Here is a 15486-nt window from a genome sequence, read left to right as displayed (position 1 = left end):
GAGGCACCATGTGTCTAACATCCAGCATCCATGATGTCATTATGGAGGAGTGGAAGAGGATCCCAACCTGTGCAGCTCTGGTGAACTCAATGGCCAGGAGGATTAAGGCAGTGCTAGATAACAATGGTGCTCCCACAAAATATTGACACTTTGGACATAGTTTTGACACGTTCACTTAGGGTGTACACACTTTTGTTGCCAGCTATTTTGACAATAATGGCTGTACATTGAGTAATTTTCAGAGGACAGTAAATGTATACTGCTATACAAGCAACACATTGACTACTAAGTTTCATTTCTATAGTATTGTCCCTTGAGAAGATATACTAAAATGTTTGCAGAAATGTGAGGGGTGTACTCACTTTCGTGAGATACTGTATATTTAGACATTCTCAAAGACTGTTTTTTGTGAAGAATTTTTTTGTTTGTTTGAAATGTTGTTTATTTGAAGTGTCGGTTTTTCCATTAATTGTACTGCAGTCAAGCCTGAATACAGAGAAAGACATTTTATTACATATAACATCAAAATTCAATAAAATGTAAGAAATTGAACAGGAATTCTTCATCAGAATGTAATGCAGTTCGTCGTTATGGGAAGAAGGAGGCAGGAACCGGCGTACACTTAAAGACTTTAATAACGTAAACGATGGTACTGGACATCCGTTGGGGGGCGGCTCAACACTCCTCCGCCCCCTGGTGGACGGCGATGGCTCCTCCGGTTGAGGGCAGCCGGTAGCGAGTCCCCCATTCCCTGCTCCGCCCCCATCATGGCGGACGGCAGCAGGCTCCGGCCCACGGCGAACGGGAACGACTCCTCCGCTCCCTCTCGGACAGCAGCCACATCTCCTCGACCCAGGAGCACGGCAGCGAGCTCTCCATCCCACCTGCTGTTCAATCACTCCAGCACCACCGCCTCGGGCAGCCATCGGCGGTCACCGCTTCTGTGTGGCGAGCAGGACGAGGCAGAGGGCCGTGAGAGAATGGCGCGAGGCCGGTGGCGGGATTGATGATGAGCTAAACCTGTGCGACGCACCAGTCTCGTACCTCTCACGGAGAAGCGGGAGCATAAAAGGAGGAGCGACGACAGTGAAGGATGAGAGAGGAGAGGCCTGGACTTTATGTTGTATTTTGTTTCTGTTTTATTATATGTGGCAGCAGTCGTCCGTGAGGGGCTGCTGCCTTTCGTTTTGTATTTGTTTATTTATTTATTAAAAGTCTTTAAATGTTAGCGGGTTCCCGCCTCCTTCCCATAAAAACGAACTGCGTTACATTGGTACCCAAACCCGGGAGGAAGGAGGGACACGCTGTCGGAGAGCCCTCGCTGCTGAGAGGGATCGCGGTGCTGAGGAGGTCGGGCAGCAAAGGAGCAGTGACCGCCGATGGCTGCCCGAGGCGGTGGTGCTGGAGATTGACGGCTCAATTTTGCCATATTGTTACAGTTACGCCAGTTAATTTGTGTGTGTATAACAGTGTGTCCTAGTGGAGTGAGCCCTCACTCCGAGAGGCACGGCACACCTTGGGATTGGTACACCAAGGCGATGGCATCCACTATTCAGTGGGCCAACCATTGCTTGGAGACAGCCTTTCCCTTCTGCTGGCTGACAAGGAGCTTATGCTGGGCGAGCTAATGCCAAGTTGACAAGTTATGACAAGATGTTCTAAAGCTCTGCGTGCAGTCCACATAAATACACAGGGCGCGAATGGGACACACTGACACAGCTGATCGGGCATCTCTGGGGGTCTTCTTGGCAGGAAGAGCACCACTCAGCAAACAGACTCCACTTCAAAGCATAAGCTCACCCACCAGGTCCAGGTGGGCCAGTAAAACGCAACCATCAAGACATGGTCTTCTTCCTCCCTGACTTTGCACAGTCCCTGTGCAAGCAGGCTCAAATGCGTAATTATGCAAGCCCTGGGGCCAGCTGTGTGGCAGCGCGTCTGTGCCGAAGGGTGCCTCGGTCAGGGAGTAAAAGAGCAGGGAGTGGGAAGACTCCTGGGAGGCAAACAGGTTTACCTGTGCGTCCCCGAATTGACTCCAGATCAGCTGAGTCTCAATTATACCAAGAAGTGCGAGCTGTCATGAAAGTGCGTTGGCCACACAAGTTGTGACATGTGATGTGAGCGTACACCTCCTTTGTGGTTGATGTATGCAACTATCGTAGTGTTGTCCATGTGGACTAGAGCATTTGAGTGGTTATATTTCCTTCAGAGCGGAGAGCGCCTTTCTGAAGAATCCGCTCCGCTCGCTCAACCCCAAATGCACTTTGGTGATTTGCTAGTTCGAGACAGTCTGTAAAATAGCTAAGCACGAGTGGAGCAATAGGTCATGGAGTTCAAATATTGTTTTAGTGAAGTTGCAAGCCTTATACATAAATGCACAGTAAAAATCAAAGTTAAGAACAAGCGGGGAGAAGAAATTGACAGGGAGTGTGGAGAGACAGTGCGAGTTAGCAAAGATTAATATTGGAAACTAAAGCGGCACATTGGCAGAAAGCACAAGGATGTGCATGTGCTACGCAAACATAGTGCAGCAAAAGGTGAGCTATAGGCCAACGATAATAAATGAGATAAATAGGTAAGTATTGTGTTGTGTTGTACCCCACTCTTTATACGCGAAAATGAGTTTTTACGTGCATATGATATAGCCTACGCAGTTTTCGCGTGTAATACACACGCATCCCACAACACTAATCCTACCCAAACGTATAATACATACGTACCCCACACCACTACTTAACCTACCCATGCGTATCATATGCACGTAAAAACTCATTTTTGTGTATAAATTGCACGATAAACACAATGCGTGCTATAGAGATGCATTTAGTGTGACCGCGAATTAAGATGTCCTTCCCATGAATTTAAGAATTCGTTCTTTCATTTAGGCTAAATCATGGCCACAAACTAAATTTGTTCTCTGGTTTTAGTAAATTATGGCCACGTTGTTGAAGTAATTAATTATCTCGTTTTATTAAAACAAGGGAACGAATTATTACAACGTGACCATGCACGATTTACTAAACCAACTAACAAATTATTATATAGTTAATTGTGTGTTCGCTTTAAAGGTGCAGTGTGTAGATTTTAGCGGCATCTAGTGGTTCGGTTGCGAGTTATTCTAATGGCTCAGCCCACTGCTCACCCCTCCCTTTCGAAGAAGCTACGGTTGCTAAAACGGGACAAACATATAGTCGTCTGAGACAGCAGAGTATAGCCAGAGTAAGCCAAGTTTCTGTACCACAGTCCATTATAAACCACATCATGGATAAAGTTTACAAAGCCATAGTCAGGTGAGGATCAAGGGTCTTAATATATAATATAATAATAGTAATCAGCTGATTGTCTCACGAACGTAACCAGCACATTTCTCCCCACATAGCAAACCCATAATAGCCTACAGTGAGGGAGAAGAACCACATGAAACTATTCAACTACGTAACATATTTTTTCTAACAGGGTAGTAAAAGTTTAGCTGGCTAATATTTGCTGTTATGCTGTAGGGCGTGCATAACTGCACGCTATTAATCATCAAGGGGGTAATCCACCAGCCGGAAACTGAAGCTTCGCTTGGGAGCCGCCATTGTAGTAGACCATCACCTGCTGTTAGCATTCCATTGATTCCCATTCATTTTGGCGTCACTTTGACAGCGAATAACTTTACATCTGAGGCGTCCAAAGACTCCATTTGTCCATTATTTATTTCTAAAGAAACACAACAATGTATAAAAGGCTCCATTACTTTGTATCTTACGTTATGGCCCCGTAGAAGCCGTTTTTGTAAAAATAGGCTAACTATTGCGTCATAACCACGGGACTCTCTGTCGCACAGTAGAGAAATGACCGTATAGACAGGAGGAGAAGCTCATAGGCAATCTTTTACTGTCTATGAGGCAATCTGGTGGACATGGAGGCATAAAGTCAAGGGAGAAGCCCATAGATAGAGAGTCCATAAAAGCAACGGGATACAATATTTCAACAACAGATTTGTTTCAGATTTCAATTCAGATTCGTCTTGGCACAGCTACTAGAAGGCCAGACAGGTTGCTCACGTCACATCTACGTCGTCAAGCTCAGTTTGAGCCTGCGCAATGCGCTTGGCTATCAGGAAGCGAATGTTTCTAATGGGCTTCAATTTTCTCTGTTGAAATCTATGGGGTCGCTGTGTCCATTTTTCTATGTTAATCATTAGTTAAGCATTAGTAAACAGTTAATTCATCATTTATAAAGCATTAATATACATTAATAAGCAGTTTATAAATACAACTATAAATGCTTTATTCCTGATTTAAAAGCATATCTATAATGTGTATTTTCATACTTTATTAATGATCAATTTATCATTTATAAATGAAGTATTGCATTATTTACAAACCAGTTATTTGTCAGTTGTCAGTGGTTCATATAAGATCACTTAGAAAGTGTAAGTAAATGAATAATAAACTATTTAAAGGGGTCATATAATGGTACATGCACTTTTACAAGTTGATTGTACTGAAATGTGTGTTGGCAGTGCCTGTACACAGCCATCATATAATGATACAAATCCATCCAGTGTTTTTGTTTTAATCTCCTTATATGTTTTCCCCTGCCTCAAATTGAGCCGTTCGTTTTTTGTGACGTCAATAAAACGTACGCCCCTCCCACGATTGTTGATTGACAACAGCGTTTCAACACAGACCCGCCCTGAGCGAGCTGTCATCATAGTCCGTCATTGTTGATACACTGGAGCAGAATGGCATCTACGCCATTGTGGTGTTCTGTTCTTGGGTGTAATAACGAACACAGTCATTTTGATGTTCCTAAATCCGAACCGCTGAAGACACAGTGGCTGAGTTTTGTTTTCGAAGGGAATATTCCCCACGAGCAACGTCAATGCTTTCATATTTGCGCGAATCATTTCTCACCACCAGACTGCTTTATAAACGAGGGTCAGTATAAGGCCCCATCCACACTACTGCGTTTTAGTTTAGAAACGGAGAATTAAAACGAATACGATCTCCGTCCACACCAGCGTTTTAGCTGCGTATTAGAATTGATATCCGTCCACATTAAAACGACTGAAAACGCGGATCACGTGACCATTCACCTACAATGGCCATGCGCGTGCCGGTGTAAACAGGAAACAGATGGACTATTCCTCAGATTTGACGAAGAAGAAAGTAGCTAAGTTACCTCTGCAAAGAGCGACGCTCCATGTACGTTCGATACCGCCACTGCACACGGGTATTGTCACAGATCGCTTAAATAATAGCTTGCCTCCGGCGCATGTGCGCAGTTATAGCATTGAAAAATGCAGAATTTACTTTCACAACAGCTATAGCAAAGACATCAAAGTCAGAAACGCTTGCCATGACTGATGACACCCAACCAGAGAGCCGAGCGTGAGCCTCCGCGTCATCGTTTCTAAAGTCGTTGACCCGTCTTCACTAAAACGCCCTCCGGAGATTCAAAACGCAAAACGGGGTCGGCAGTGTTTCTAAACTTCTCCGTTTTAGGTCTTCGTTTTTGCCGTTTTAGTCTGGATGGGAGGTGCAAACGTAGCAAAAGGTCTCCGTTTCTAATCTAAAACGTAGTAGTGTGGATGGGGCCTAAAGCTGGTTTTGCTAAGAAACTGCTCCTGAAAAAAGAATCGGTGGCAACTATGTATGTTCCCTCTGCACCTCCAGAAGAAGTAAGTGTAAAGTTTTATTAACCTTTATATTAATCTTTGCAAATCGTGAAAAAATGTTTTTCATGACCATTATTGTAACGTCAATCTGTCAATGAACAGTAAACACATAGCGTTCGTATCTCACTTCTCTACCGTTACCATGCCAGTGCATACAAAAATAGATCAAAGTGACATTACGTTAACCAACCATTCAGAAACGTCCTGTTCGAGCCTTAATTGTCAAACTTCTTCGGGCCATCATCTTGTTCCGGGTCCGACTCTGGTTCAAACTGATACGATTGCACAGATGTGTCCTCAGAAACTCCCGCTGCCATTGTCCAAAATATACCCTCAACTGTTGTCAAGGCAACACTCCACGTGCGTTGTATCAAAACGCCCACAGTAAAGAGGGGCAGAGTGAGCGAAGCTCATTATCATTTAAAGGCATATGCACTGAAACGGCGTGCTGAAAACAGAGCTGTTTTTGACCAGGTAAAATTAGTGTTTTCTTAAAATACTAATGAGAATTTTTAATAAAAGTATATTACAAAGTTTTCATTTAGACCTTAAACATTCATATTAACTTGTACAAAAATGGCATTATATGACCCCTTTAAATGTACATCTTATTATTCAGACATATAGTAATAGTAAGTTAGTGTGTTAATAAATGCTTTATTAACATGTATTTTTACTGTAATTCATGGTTAATTCAGATAGTTAAAGCATTTAGTAATGGTCAGTTAACTATTTTTGTGAGCTCATCTAAAGTGAGGAGTAGTTATGCCTTGTAAAGCATTTACAAAGGAGATTTAAAGGCTCAGTTGAATATTTCTATGTTCTGTATCACTGTTGTGTTTGTTTCCTTTTTCTGTATAGAAGAGAAATGAGCCTTTAAATCTCCTTTGTAAATGCTTTACAAGGCATAACTAGTCCTCACTTTAGATGAGCTCACAAAAACAGTTAACTTACCACTACTAAATGCTTTATCACTACCTGAATTTACTACATTTAGGCCTACTTACACTTTCTAAGTGATCTTATATGAACCACTGACAACTCCTAAATAACTGGTTTGTAAATAATGCTATACTTCATTTAGAAATGATAAATTGATCATTAATAAAGTATGAAAATACAATTATTAAACACATTATAGATATGCTTATAAATCAATAATAAAGCATTTATAGCTGTATTTATAAACTGCTTATTAATGTCTATTAATGTCTAATGCTTTATAAATGATGAATTAACGGTTTACTAATGCTTAACTAATGATTAATAGTGTGCAGTTATTATAAAGTGTTACCCAAATGGTATTTATGGGCATAATAATCCAGATGTGTTTTGTGGAGTTCTTTATGCGTTTTATCTTGTTTTTATTAATTTTTTATGTGCCTGTTTTGCAACGGCAGTTATGTTCACGGACATAAAATAACGAAAATCTAAAATACTAATATCTGATTTGATTTGATTTGATTTGATTATATTTTATTTCATTCATGGATATTTCCATTAACTTACTTCATCATTCTCATTTATGTAACTTATAAAACCATGATGAAAAGGAGGCAGGATGAAGAATATCTTATATTTCCTGCCCCCTCCACAAAAGGATGAAAATAAAAAATAAACTCAACATATCAAAAAGACTCAACATATCAAGTCCCCGTCAATACATGATGATAACTAATGAAACAAACCAGAAACCAAAACATCAACCTGAGACAGATTTCCAAAGCAAAAGCAAACCATGATCACAACCATCATCATCATCATCAACTTCTATAAATGTTCATACAAATCCATTGTTTTCTCTTTAAATCTCTCTTTAAACTGAAATATATTTTTACATTGCTTTAGTTCATTTTGCAAAGAATTCCAAACTTTCACTCCCACCACTGAAGTACACATTTGTTTGGCTGTTGTCCTTGCGGTTTGATACCTAAAATGTCCCTTTCTTCTTCCTTCATTTTCTATAAGGATAAACAAGCATTGAAGGTTTGTGGGCAATACTCTATCTTTTGCTTTAAACATAACAATAAGTGTTCGTAATTCGACCAAATCTTTAAATTTTAACAATTTAGACCCAAAAAATAAGGCATTTGTATGCTCTCTATAATCTGTTTTAAATATGATTCGCACGACTCTCTTTTGTAATAGAAAGAGTGACCTTGTATTGCTTTGGTATGTGTTTCCCCACACCTCCACACAGTAGCTGATGTAGGGCAACACCAATGCGCAATACAAGGTTCTCATTGCCTTATAATCTAACACATGTTTTACCTTTTTCAATACAAAAATACTCTTAGATATCTTTTTTTGTATGTGTGCGATATGTGGTTTCCAAGTCAATCCTTCATCTAATATCACACCTAAAAACCTGATTTCCCTAACTTTCATTATTTTTGTTCCTGCTATTGATAGTACAATATTTTCATCTTTTTTTCTATTACCAAAAATCATAAACTTTGTTTTCTTGAAGTTTAATGACAACCTATTAATATCAAACCATTCCTTCACTTTAACCATTTCTTGTTCCATACTAATTACCAATTCATTTAAATCATTTCCTGAGAGGTAAATATTTGTGTCATCTGCGAAGAGAACAAAATTCAATAACTTCGATACATCACAGATATCATTAATATAAAGTATAAATAATTTCGGTCCTAAAACTGAACCTTGCGGTATACCACATTGAATTGGCATATTATTGGATTTATTATTGTTATACTGAACATACTGTTGTCTTTTATTCAAATAACTACTTAACCAATCCAACACTATTCCTCTCACACCATATGATTGTAGCTTTGATAACAAGATTGAATGATCAATTGTATCAAATGCTTTCTTTCTAATTTAATATACGTCACACCGCTCCGCTTCGCTCACATGTTCTGGTGCGGACCAACACGTCCTTGCCCTAAAGCAGCAGAGCAGGCCGAGTAACACTTCCAGCAACTCTAGGTAATTGATATGCACTGCAGTCAAGGTCTTGTCCAACAATAACGTGCCTGGGCACTTGTTCTAAGGGCACTCCGCCCCCTAAGAACCAATCATCTAACTGCGAGTGCTCGGGACAAGGTGGAGGGTTCCACTCAAGTCCCATGGCCACGGCGGCTCGGGCAAGCATGGCCGTCAACTCTGAATCCGATTCAGCATGAGTGACCACCCCAGAAGGGGGAAGCTCAGCTTCATCTTCCTCTCCAGTGGACAATAGCCCACACTCCTATGCAGCAATCGACATCTGGTCCTCACCCAGAGCACCGAATGACACGCTGGATCCCCCTGAGAAGGGCCTGCCCCATCATCCGGCAGCTCGATGGCACACAACACACTGGAGGAGCGGGAGGTGCATTGGCCGTTTTTCTAAAACTCAGAGGTGATAGGGGCTCCCAAGTGAGACCCCATTTGTCAGTCGACATAACGTTGTAGTGACTGACAGATAGGGAACCATATTCATCTGAAGCAAAACCAAAACAATGTTCTTCCACAAAATCCATGCAGTTTTTTTTAATAAAGTTTCATAATGTACCTTTAAAAAATAAATGGTGGGTAGTGGATAAAAGCCTTGTTTTGCCCTCCAGGTGGGTGTTCTAAGAGTGTGACAGTATAGTAATGAAAACTATGAATAATCTTAGCTTTATTTCACACCTTTGACCATGTACCGGTGTATATCCATTTAGCAGAAATTTGAAAGAAGGAAAAAGACAGAAAACACACTCTCGCTAGTTCTTTTTGTCTCTGCACTCTTTATCAATCTTTTCCTCTGTTTCTCTCTTTTCTTCTCTCTTGATATGCATACTCTTTAGTTTTGTGCTGTGCTGTTGAGAGGACTGAGAGAACGTTTGTGTGTTCGTTTTGTGAATGAATTACCCGGCCCCTCCACAGCTTTATCCAACATGGGGTCACAGTTGAGAGGGCATAAGTCAAACTTCAAAGATGAGATAAAGATCAATTGAAACGCACACCAAATAAGAACACTTGCTGGCATTTACTTACAAACGGATGCAGAAACACTTAGTTTCACATGATATACACAGTTTTAGAAGACGAGAGAGTTCAACTGAATCAATCACACATAGCAATACATATCTTACTCTAGTAGTACCCTGAATTTGGAGGAGGATATTAATTGGCTGACACTTGTACACTGTTGTTGTGCCTTTGATTAGGGGTTGAACTGAATGTAAGTGCCCCCGTCTCCCACGCTACTGGGTTACTCATCATGATCCTTGACACCTGACCCCTGAAAGATAAAGGTCAAGTTGGGAATGTGCTGAGGTTTACAGAACACCACTTATCAGAAAGACACAGCTCAATCTGTGTTCATGTATGTCATTCTCAAAAACTAAAAGAATTAAGTGAAATCAGTGTAATGTGTACTGTATGTGGTGCACGTGTGTTATAAAGAGAGTGGTGAAAGGGTACAGTTTGTCAGAGTGACAGAAGAGGGCAGCAGAATCTGCATTACTTTGTGGAATGTGTGTGTGCGCGTAATGAAATGTGCTGATTGATTTTGTGCTTCGGGAATTCTCAGAAATACATCCAACTGCTTCATAAGGAGTCATAGAAACCGCAAATCTGCACCAAAAACACACATAAGTCAAAGCCCTTCAGTTAAACTGTTTCTTATAACAGTATTCGGGTTCCCTTCAGTCAGAACTTATCTCAGTCTGGTCTGTTAACACTTACAGCACCTCCAGGAACTATATTTTAAACGGATTCTATTCTGTTGTTTTGCTTTCTCATATTAAAAATACTCCAACTTGACTGTTACCATATTTGTCTAGCATATAATGTGAAGAAGTGAAGATTGTTTTAACAGTTTATTTACAGATATTAACAATATTAAATAAGTTGTAGAGATTTATTTACCTTGGATTAATAAAGGTGAAAAGCTAAAGGTGAAACTCTCTGTGACCTTCTATTTCTTCTTGTAATCTCTTCAGGTTTGTCCTTCTACAGGCACAGATACATTTGTTTGTTTCTTTGTTAAACACTAATAGTTAAACTGTCGTGATGTTTATCTTTGGAGAAAAGTCTGCTTGAATATCTGTTGTGAAATGAGATAAATCAAACTCAATGTGTGAATTAGAAATAGCTTTCCTAATGTTTGAGCTACTCATATTCAGGAAGTGTGTGTGGGTCTTTAAATGCCTTTATTTGTCTAATTCAACAATATATATTCACAAAAATGTGAGGTCAGAAAAAAAAAAATCTGAAAAAAATTATACTTTTATTGGTAACACTTTACAATGTGATAAAAATTTTTTTTCTGTTTTATTTATATATTGTGTTTTGCTTTTTAATTCTTACTATATTTCATATTGTAGAGCACTTTAGATAAACTGTGATTGTTAAATGTTGTCTTTAAAGCTTTTTTAAGTTAAAAATAATCCAAAATAATTATATTAAAAAAAACTTATTCTGCCAGTGGTCAAAACTATCTGCTTGCCATAGCTAGATTCAAAACGGTTAGCTTGTAATAATGATTTTAATTCCAGTGGTACTGGTGGGTTTCCGCGGGAAATTCGAGCATGTCTTTGCGTCATTACGTCACACCCGTACACATAAAGAAGGAGTTTCGGCTAGCCGGCTATACTGCGCGTGAGGAGATGTAGAGATGTATAGGCTTTTCTCGCAGCACTTTACATAATTAAACTTATGGCATCCAGAAAGATCCAAACAACAATCATCAGTGTCAACTGGAGATTCAGCAGTTATAAAAGACTTCGTACTTCGGATTTAAGGTGGCTAGAGAAAGAGAAAGAAACCGTCTCATGCGAACACAAGGATTTAAACATCGGCGGGGCTTTTGAAAAGTGCGTGAACTCCGTGTTTTGAAGGGGTTCAAAACGGAAGAAGAGACGGCTTTTTTTCTGCTGAACAAGTAAGACATTTCAATAGTTCAATCGTGTAACAGTACACTGTAAAAAAAATCCCGTTGTTTTTACGGAAAAAAACTGGCAGCTGTGGTTACCAGAACTTTACCGTCAAAAATACGGTATCAACGTTTTTGGTTTTACAGACTTAACGTAAAATTTACAGTATTAAACCGTAATTCATTTTCTGATATAATGCTAATTTACCAACCTATTGAAGTATTAATATCTGTTTTTTACCATTGTAATACACTGACAACCATCAACCATCACAGCAGTGATGAGAGTCACATGATAAATCAAAGCTCATCACAAGCAATCTTCATCAAGAAAGTTAATACTATTATAATGAAGCTGCACAGTGTTATTCGCACAAACATTAAACACCATCATGGTAACACACATGAAATTTTAAAAATACAATAAACATTAATTTAACAACATTAAATGTAACATAAAACCCTAATGTACATAACTGATTAGAAAAGAACTAAGAAAGCTAAGAAGAAACATAGTTATTTCAACAAAAATAAATTAAATGTGAAGTGTCACGCAGGGAATTGTGGGAATGTCAATTTACGTTTTTTCACTGTAAATTATACAATGAGTTGTTCTTTTCACTTTCAAAAACTGTAAATTTAACGGTATTTTACAGTAAAATTACATTAAATGTACCGTTAGATCTATCACAGTTATTTACCGTATATAGTAAGGAAACTTTCTGTTAACCAATTAACAGTTTTGCACTGTAGCATTTTTACAGTCTTTTACTGTTAAAATCACGATCATTTTTTACAGTGTACGTTTTCTTAATTCACACAGTTATGGAGTTTCCTTTGTTGTGCCTTTCTCGTTTTGCTATTATGGAGAATATGAATTCTGAACTACACAGGTAACCATAAAACACATTAAATTTAACATTAGTCACGCAATGCTGATGTTGTTAACATGAACAATTTGAGAACAAAGTAGGCTATAATTTGCACGGTTGCTGTAAATCGCGTTGATTAAATCTAACGAAGCTTATCATGTCGAATGCTTTTTCCCCCTTAGTTGGTCAGAACAAAAATGGATGTTACTTACTTGTTCAGAAGACATTTTCTTATGAAAATTCTTATGTTGGTCAAACTTTCAAAAAGTGAATCTGTGATTCTGTATGACAGTATCCACACAGCGCGGTGACTGACAGCAGCACTCGCCTCAAAACACTGTTCATCCGCGCTGTTTCATGCCGATTTACAATCCACGTAAAGATGATAATTCCGCGAATCACTGCAGTTACAGATTTCGAACAGAGAGATGGCGACAAAGAGGAAAAGCTACGGACTGCAGCTTTAAATGAAGTTTGACTTGACTTGACACTTTACAATAAGGTTTCGTTTGCAGCACAAATTATTTAAGCATTGATAATAATATTATTTTTTTTGGAGCAGCAAAATAGTATTGTGACGCCACATTTAGATGTTGGTTGTATCTGAGTGGCCAAGATTTTTTGATAGAAAAAAAAACTTCATCCATCTATATTATCCACAAAGACAATTGAGCAGGGCCAGTAGAAGCCCCCCATGTCCAAGCCATGAGACCCCACACTGTGATTCACAGATGGAGTTGAGTGATGGGCTGTCACAGTTTTTCCCCAGACTCTCTCAGTACCAGCCATATTTAGTCTTGAATTAATCATGTACATGATACATGCACTAAAAAGGTGTTCCTGGGTCTGTTGTGTGGCCGTTCGGTGGAATATTCATTGTTTGTTTAGCAAAATAATTTAAATGTTCAACAATAAAAAAAAAACAGGCTATAACTACTTCTGAATATGCAAATTAACTCACACAAACACTAGTGACACCTGTTAATATGTCAGACCCCAGACCTGTAAGACCCAACATGTTGTGTGTGTTTGTATGAATGAATGACAACAGTGTGTGTGCTTCTCTGGAGAACCGCTGTTCTGTGCTGATGTTTGGAGAGCCAGTATCCGCTCAGCTATACAAATAGTGACTCACAATTATATTACAGGCTGTGCGTATGAGTGTATCTGAATGTGTGGTCCACGGCCCCGTACACCTTCCCCAATGACAGAAAAATTGTCCTCTTTGCCAAGTTACATTAGTGTCAGTGCAAAGAGGAGGTGAGGTAAACCATGTGCAATCACATGGTAGATCAGATTCAGTGTGAGTGTTTGTGTGTGTGTGTGTGTGTGTAGGAGTGTGATGGAGCAAGATAAAGTACTTTACAATACAGCATCAGGAAAATATCCACCACATCCTGTCTCTCTAAATTAAATGAGGTCTGTAATATCTGGAGAAATCCGTTAACATTCCCATTGATCTCAATGGCAGTCGATGGTCGGCACAGGACCCTATGGAAGTAAACAATCGGCAAGGTGCCATCTTAAGCTTCTTTTTTCCCCAGGTCAATCACCTGAGCTGTAAATGCCATGTGACTAATCATTCTTGAGTTGATTGGCTGATGGCAGCACAAAAGCATGCAATGTCCAAAAACTTTTACTGAGCTGTCAAGCCATGTCAATTCCATGGTTTTAAGTAACAAAAAGTAAGTAAAAAAGGTTTTCTATTTAATTTATTTTAAAATGTAATTTATGATGGCAAAGTTTTTTCAGCATCATTACTCCAGTCTTCAGTGTCACATGATCCTTGAGAAATTATTCTAATATGCTGATTTGCTGCTCAAGAAACATTTCTTATACCTATTGACTTTTGATCAATTTAACGTGCTCTTGCTGAATATTTATGAATGATTTAAAAATATAATGAATTATTAATTTCTTAATAAGTGAATACATATATTACAAAATAAAATGTAAAATTGCTTGCAAAAAATACATCAATGAAGATATTTTTTTCTCTTTTTCCCAGAAAGATGTACAGTAGTTATGGCATCTACCAGCAGAGCTTAACTGCTCATGCTAACACACACACACACACACACACATTTTTATACTGTACAAACTGTATATTCTATCACAGAAAACCTTCTGCATTTTACATCATTCTGTATGATTTATAAGCTGTTTTCTCATGGAGACCTAAACAATTTCCCCACAAGGTTAAAAATTACTGGTATTACTCGTTTTCAGGACATTTGGTCCCCATAACGTAGTATTTACCAAGACCACACACACACACACACACACACACACTACACACACATCTCAGACAAAAGCAAGTAGTGTATTTAGAATGGTGCACACATGCGAAGAAATTACATTCAATGACACTTTCAATTAACTGTGTGTGTGTGTGTGTGTGTTTTGTTTTGAACTATGTGTGTTTGAATTTACACCCGGAAATGAAATGACACCATGTGTTTGATTTTATCTTCGTCTTACTTGGTCCTGAACTGTCACATACCTGTATATCACAGAACTGGCAATTTGCTCAAGATGAAAAAAAGAGAGAGACAGAGAGCTGTGCTGGCGGAGTAAACTTATTTTTTACAGAAAGATACACAGCACAGACACTGCAGACACAGTCTTATTTTCATCTATGTTTCTTGAGGTTGACACAAACCAAAACAACATTTTAATGGAATACCATGAAAAAAAAAACCCTGGTTTGAATAAGTGAATAAACGAGTGTGTGTGTGTGTGTATTCTAGAGACACGCAACAGAGAACCATCTCAGAGAACACATATCGCTGTATCCTTTACCACTTGTCTTTCCCTTTGACCCCTCGGTGCTGACAGACTCATCGTAAGCGGTTGCCTTCCTGCTAAGAAAACTTTTAACACCTTCTATTTGCACAGATGTAGGCATGCAATGCTCACCCTAATCGTCTTCTGTAGAAGTGCTGTGGCTTTCACAGCACAGAGATGTATGTTACCCAAGATACCTAAATGAACCACATCTAAATATTTAAGACATTTAATACTGAATCATATGATCTGGACAACACTTGGTTTACATATCCAAAAATGAT

This window comes from Rhinichthys klamathensis, unplaced genomic scaffold, assembly GCF_029890125.1.
Source record: "Rhinichthys klamathensis goyatoka isolate OS25496 unplaced genomic scaffold, OSU_Roscu_1.1 h1tg000501l_1, whole genome shotgun sequence".
Classification (NCBI taxonomy): Eukaryota; Metazoa; Chordata; class Actinopteri; order Cypriniformes; family Leuciscidae; genus Rhinichthys; species Rhinichthys klamathensis.
This window is presented reverse-complemented; position numbering follows the sequence as displayed.